Here is a 5,894-nt window from a genome sequence, read left to right as displayed (position 1 = left end):
CAGATAGTGGCTAAACCAACTTCATTTAGAATTTGATCTTTTTTGGAAAGTCTGTCCAAATACCAAAAGCATTCCATGCTCCCAAAGCATGGGGCCTGGGTTCAATCCCTGGTCAGGGAACTAGATCCCGCTTGTTGCAACTAAGAGTTTGAATGCTACAACTAAGGATCCCACATGCTGCAAGATTAAAGATCCTGAGTGCCACAACCTGGCCCAGCCAAACAAACACATTAAAGAATCCAAGACAGGTACTTCCCCTGGTGATCCAATAGCTAAGACTCTGAGCTCCCAATGCAGGGGCCTGGGCTTCGATCCCTGGTCAGCTACTACAGCTCCCGAGTGCCCCAACCAAGACCCCCGCTCAGCAAAATTAAATTAAAAAAAAAAAAAATTAAAGACAAGCAAAACACAAACTGCATACATAAAGGCTAGCATCCAAAGAAACAAATGAACTGGTTCACAAATTAGGCAGAAGTCCAACTCTTTTCTCTCTCCAACAGGGTATCCCACTCAAAGACAAAACAAATTGGCTTATTCCAGAGAAAAAGCCCCAAAAGAAGAAATAAAGTTCCCAACTGTACACACCCTCAGAGAGACTTACGGTTACTGTTTGGAGCCTGTCTGCTCCCAAATATTGATTCCTTGCTCCAACTGCCCAGTGCGGCTTCGGGGAGTTTTGAAGGAAGAGCCTCAGGACAAATGGTCTTGCCTGCTGCTAGGGCCTTACCCCCAAACTCCCCAACTGTCAGCTAGCCATGAATGGCAAGGCAAGTCAGGCCAATAAATGGAGAGAGGAGTTGCTAGGACTAGGAACAGCGACTTTATTCAGAAAGCCACCAAGCCAAGAAGATGGTGGACTCCAAAGATCCATCTTACCTGAGCTAGTAATTCAGACTTCTTTTATACTAAAAGGGAAGGGCGTGTAGCGGAACATTTCCGGTTCTGGTTAGCCTCCAGAAGGGGCTGTGAAGCCCCTTCTTCTGCCTACACTCCTGCACTGGTGGGCCTGGTCAGGAGACTTCTTGGGAGCTAACCAAAGGTATTTCAGCTTAATGCTCATTACCTGGGAGGCAGGGTTCCCAGAGATGGGCCATTGTGTATAATTTAAGCTTATAGGCAACATCCTTGAGGTGATTAACTTGCAATAGGGTACATAGGTTCTGCCCTATTACATCAGATCTTAATTTAATTTGCTATTTGACCTGTTCAGAATGACTGAATTATCAGAAACTTCATGGATGAACATTAGGAGGCAGCAGCTGTTGGAAAGGCAGCGTCAGCACAGTCCCTGTCAGGTTATGCCCTGCTGCCTGAACAACCTCCCTAACACCGCCCTCCCCCAGACCCCATCACAGCCGGCCACCTCCCAGCTCTGCAGCCCGACCTGCTCACGTGGCGCTCTGCGCCCGCGCGCGGTCTAGCCTCTCAACACAGTGCCACCCACCTCCCCACAGTCTCCTAGACCCACCCTTCCTCGCGGCCAAGTGTCAATAACCAGGACCCTCGCCGGGAAACCCTGGGTTCCAGCTACTCCCCCAGAGCACCCCAGGGCTCCCTCACCCTGGGCTGTACACATCCCCGCCACCAACAGGGCTCAAAGCCAGAGCAGGATCCCTGGTGCAGGGCGGGGTGGCGGGGTGAGTGCACCTCCTGGGTACCCGGACTCGTAGCGCTAGAGGTGAGAGTGGTTATCTTCCCGAGGGGTTCATCCGGTACCCAGCCCACGGAGTGCTAGTCTGCCTCACGTGGATACCCGCCCCCCAACCGTTTATCTTCATGCCCTGGCCTCCCTTTCAGCCCTCCACCCGGGCCCAGTACGCTGGAGCCCGCAGGGCAGCACTCGGTACTTCGGGGAGGCTAGGCCAGCACGCCGGTGGCACGGACGTCCGGGGTTTGCGGGTCTACTCAAGCAAGACCCATCTTTCTAGCAGGAGTGAAAAAAACCGGAGCGAGCAAAAGTATTGTGCCCCGTGTGAGGATCGAACTCACGACCTTCAGATTATGAGACTGACGCGCTACCTACTGCGCTAACGAGGCACCTACGAACGGCTTCCGGGAGTAGGATAATGAGGCTGTTGCGGCGGCCCAGTGCGCATGCTCAGAAAATCAGAGCTTCATTTTTCTCCGCAGAGTTTCTGACCCAGGACACCGAAGTTCCTGCCCCGGAGTCTGCCTTACTTGAACCACCCACGCCTCTCTGGTCTACTTCCACTGATGGTCTGGTTATCAATCAACAAACACTTCGGCTTATCCGACCTCCGGCGCTGAGTAGGGGAGACCCTGGGCCGCGAGATTCTTCCTACTCTTGTAAACTCCTCTTTTTGTAGCGTGCTTACAAAGCGTTTGCACAGTCGTGATCTCGTGAAACACTTCTTGGTGTTCCCGGCCCGGTGCTGCGTGCTGTGATCACAGAGATATCCCCAGCCTCAATCAGTTGGAGTGGGGGCCCACAAGCATAATGATTTGAAAACACAACACACGTACACTATTCCGGTCTCACCACAAACCCCCGATCTAGCCTGGTGCCCAGCCCCTTTTGACGCCCCAAGTTTCCACCGCTGCTCGGAGCTCGGCGGCTGAAACCACCCTTTTTAGAAGCGCCCACAGCACTGGAAACACCTCGAGCCGCAGCCTCGGTATCTTGGAAGCCCTCTCCTCTCCTTTACCCCGAGCCCTTTATGTTAATTATCAGCTTATTTAAATACATTCATTGTTAAAGGCCGCTTTCTGTCACTGTTATAAATGGAAAACGGGGGCTTATTTTTCTCCTAATACACAATAAAATAAATATTAAAATAAAAAACTCTTCCATGTAGTGTCCAAAACCATCTAGAGGGAAGCACACTTCAGATCTATTTCCCTGTGTGTAAATTTTACCTTTAAAAATGTATTCTAAGACTGAACTGCAGCCAACGACAGGCTAACAGCAGGGCTTTGCAGGAGTGATTACTGAAGATTCCAAGTTTGAAGTGTTTCAAAAGATAAGACCATTTGATGGACCGACGAGCCTCAGGACAGAGGTGGAGAAAGCGAAAGGCTGCAGGAGTCGTAAGCTGTTAACGTAGATCTGGGTGATGGGTATATGAATATTCACTGGATAATTCTTTCAATGTTTCTGTTTATCTGAAAATTTTTCATTATGAAGTGTTGGAGAAGAAGTTTTAAATCCCCCAGAACTGGGGAATGTTAAGGGGAAAACTGGTAATATGAGTGTAAGGAGGTGGCAAAAAATAATATGAAGAGTAGGCATCCGAATTCCCGGGAGCTGGGGAAGAGAACACTGGGGGCGGAGGGCTGCGGCGGGGGGAGGAGGGTGCGGCGGGGGATGGATCTCGCTACGTTTGAAGAAGCGACCCCTGGGAGTATGGTCAGCGCCACGAAGGGTGGGCTTCTTAGAGCCTTCTCTTGTCTCCACAGGGGGAGCTGCGCATGGAGTAGGTTGTCTGGATCCCAGACCTGGTGGGCTGGATGTACCTTGGATAACTTGTAACTTGGATACCCAGTCCTGAGGATGCTTTCCCCACATCACGGTCCCGGCTGGGAAACTCACAATCTCCCAATCCTGGGGGAGGCTCTTCCCCCCCACCCCCCGCGAGAACCCGACAGAGCGGGGGGTGCTCGCCCTGGGTTTGGAGAACAGAGGACCAGGCAGAAGGCCAAACGAGAGACCCCGCCCCCAACACACACACGCACACACACACACGCACACACACCCCCCTAGGAATCCAGGGACCTCCCGAGAACTCCACAAAAGGGACACCCCGGCCCCCAACACACACACACTTGCCTAGTGACCCTGGGGGAGGATGGGGGGTGGGGTGAGAAAGAGGGGAGGCATGAACCCGGGGGTGGGGTCCGGGGCTCTCGGAGCGAGCCCGTCCCACCTCGAGGCCTTTACTAGGACTGCTCCCTCCGCCTGACACGGCTTTCCCCTCATCAGGCCCTTTTTCTGTGCGGACATCTCCTCTCCCTTCTTCAGCCAGGTCAATGGTCACCTACTCTGAGCAACCTGATCCCCATTTTCCTCCCAGGATCGCGTCTTTTTCCCCTACCTCCCGCCACTAAACTCGGCGGAGTCGAGGTCCCCTCCTCTCTGCTAGAAGCTTTCCCGGGGGCGGCTGTTTAACTCTGGGAACAACCTGGAGGGGTCAGTATCGTTGTTGCCCTACGCGTACTGATGCGCAAACTCACAAACAGGTCAACTCGGACCTGCCGCTTGTAGCTAAGGGAGGCAGAATTCCATCTCACAGCTCACCAGCGCTTCCCCCGCCCATAGCAGCAGTTTTCAGAAGTGTTTTCTCGCATGCACCTTCTAAAATAATCTTGAAAATCATCTACATACTTCCTCGATTAATGCTAAATTGATATCTAAACGTTGTTGTTGTAAATTCAGTTTCAAAGGCTGTAACTTCCACTATATGGTATATGCCGATTTTCTAAAAATGTAACTGCCTGTCAGATTTTTTGTTTTTAAACAGGCGTCCAATGAAATTGAAATACCTTAGGGATCCCATACAAACCATAATCTATTTTAAATACACGTGAATAAGCTCTTCTTTAATGTTTGTTGTTTACATTTATTCCAGTAGTCAAAACTGTGGTTTTTCCAGTAGTCTTTTATGAATGTGAGAGTTGGACTATAAAGAAAGCTGAGCACCAAAGAATTGATGCTTTTGAACTGTGGTGTTGGAGAAGATTCTTAAGAGTCCCTTGGGCTTCAAGATCAAACCAGTCAATCCTAAAGGAAATAATCCTGAATATTCATTGGAAGGACTGATGCTGAAGCTAAAGCTCCAATACTTTGGCCACCTATGCAAAGAGCTGATTCAGTGGAAAAGCCCCTGATGCTGGGAAAGATTGAAGGCAGGAGAGCAGGATGACACAGGATGAGACGGTTGAATGGCATCTCCAACCTGATGGACATGAGTTTGAGCAAGCTCTGGGAGTTGGTGACAGACAGGGAAGCCTGGCATGCTGCAGTCCATGGGGTCGCAAAGAGTCAGACAGGACTGAACTGAACTTACATTTATTTTCACCCCAGAACTCATATTTCCATTCTACTCCTACCCCTAGAATGGTATTTTCATATAATACATAGTTTATGTTAGAATGTCTGTTATTGAGAACACTAACGTGCCTCTTAACAACAAAAATAGGTACATACATTGAAGATTTTGTTTCCTTTGTGGCTCTAAGTCTCTGTGTCATATTTTTTCTTAATTGGCATCATTATTATTACTACACAATCAAAAATCATAAATATTTATGGATTTGAAAAATAAGTATTAAACGGAAAATCTGAAACAAATATCCATGAGATGGATGCAGCTTTTTAATCTCATTTAATTCATGTCTGTGTGGATGGCCGTTTCCTTTTTCTAGAATAAGAAAATGAGCATTAATTCTTTTCCTATTTTTTATATTTACAGGTATAAATGTTGAGACACTGTTAACACGAAAACATGAAAAACGATGGGAAGACTTTTGTGTTGACACTAAACTTCAATTCCTTAAACAGTTTCAAGTTATATTCTGAACAATCACCTCTCCTGAATCTATCGTCTTGGTTATGTATGTCCTCTCAAGTTTTGATGTAGAAGCTGAAGTGGTCAGTCATTAGAGTCCACACATTCCACTTCTAAACCTATGTTTTGAATTGAACATTCCCTTTATTTGCAGCCCTGGAGTTTTCTCACCTCCAATAAAATCCTGAAGGTGGAGGAAGACCAGATGTGGAAGAGAGACAGGAAGGAAGCCTTAGCCTGACCACTGACAGCAGCTCTTTACCCAGCTGATCAGTTTTTGAACATCATCACATCGTACTCCTCGGGTACGCGTCCAGGCATTTGATGAGGCTTAGATTTGATCTGACAGGCAGCAGAGGCTGTTTAAAC

At 48.6% G+C, this 5,894-nt stretch overlaps 1 non-coding gene across 1 annotated transcript; it reads right to left on the bottom strand.

The window, feature by feature from the left end:
* Window positions 1-1,964: 1,964 nt before the first annotated feature.
* Window positions 1,965-2,037, bottom strand: TRNAM-CAU (transfer RNA methionine (anticodon CAU)). The gene has a single exon. It is a non-coding gene; the product is annotated as a tRNA-Met (tRNA).
* Between the last annotated feature and the right edge of the window lie 3,857 nt (window positions 2,038-5,894).

This window comes from Budorcas taxicolor, chromosome 14, assembly GCF_023091745.1.
Source record: "Budorcas taxicolor isolate Tak-1 chromosome 14, Takin1.1, whole genome shotgun sequence".
Taxonomy (NCBI): domain Eukaryota; kingdom Metazoa; phylum Chordata; class Mammalia; order Artiodactyla; family Bovidae; genus Budorcas; species Budorcas taxicolor.
The sequence above is the reverse complement of the archived record's forward strand: the minus strand, read 5'-3'. Positions and strand labels throughout refer to the sequence as shown.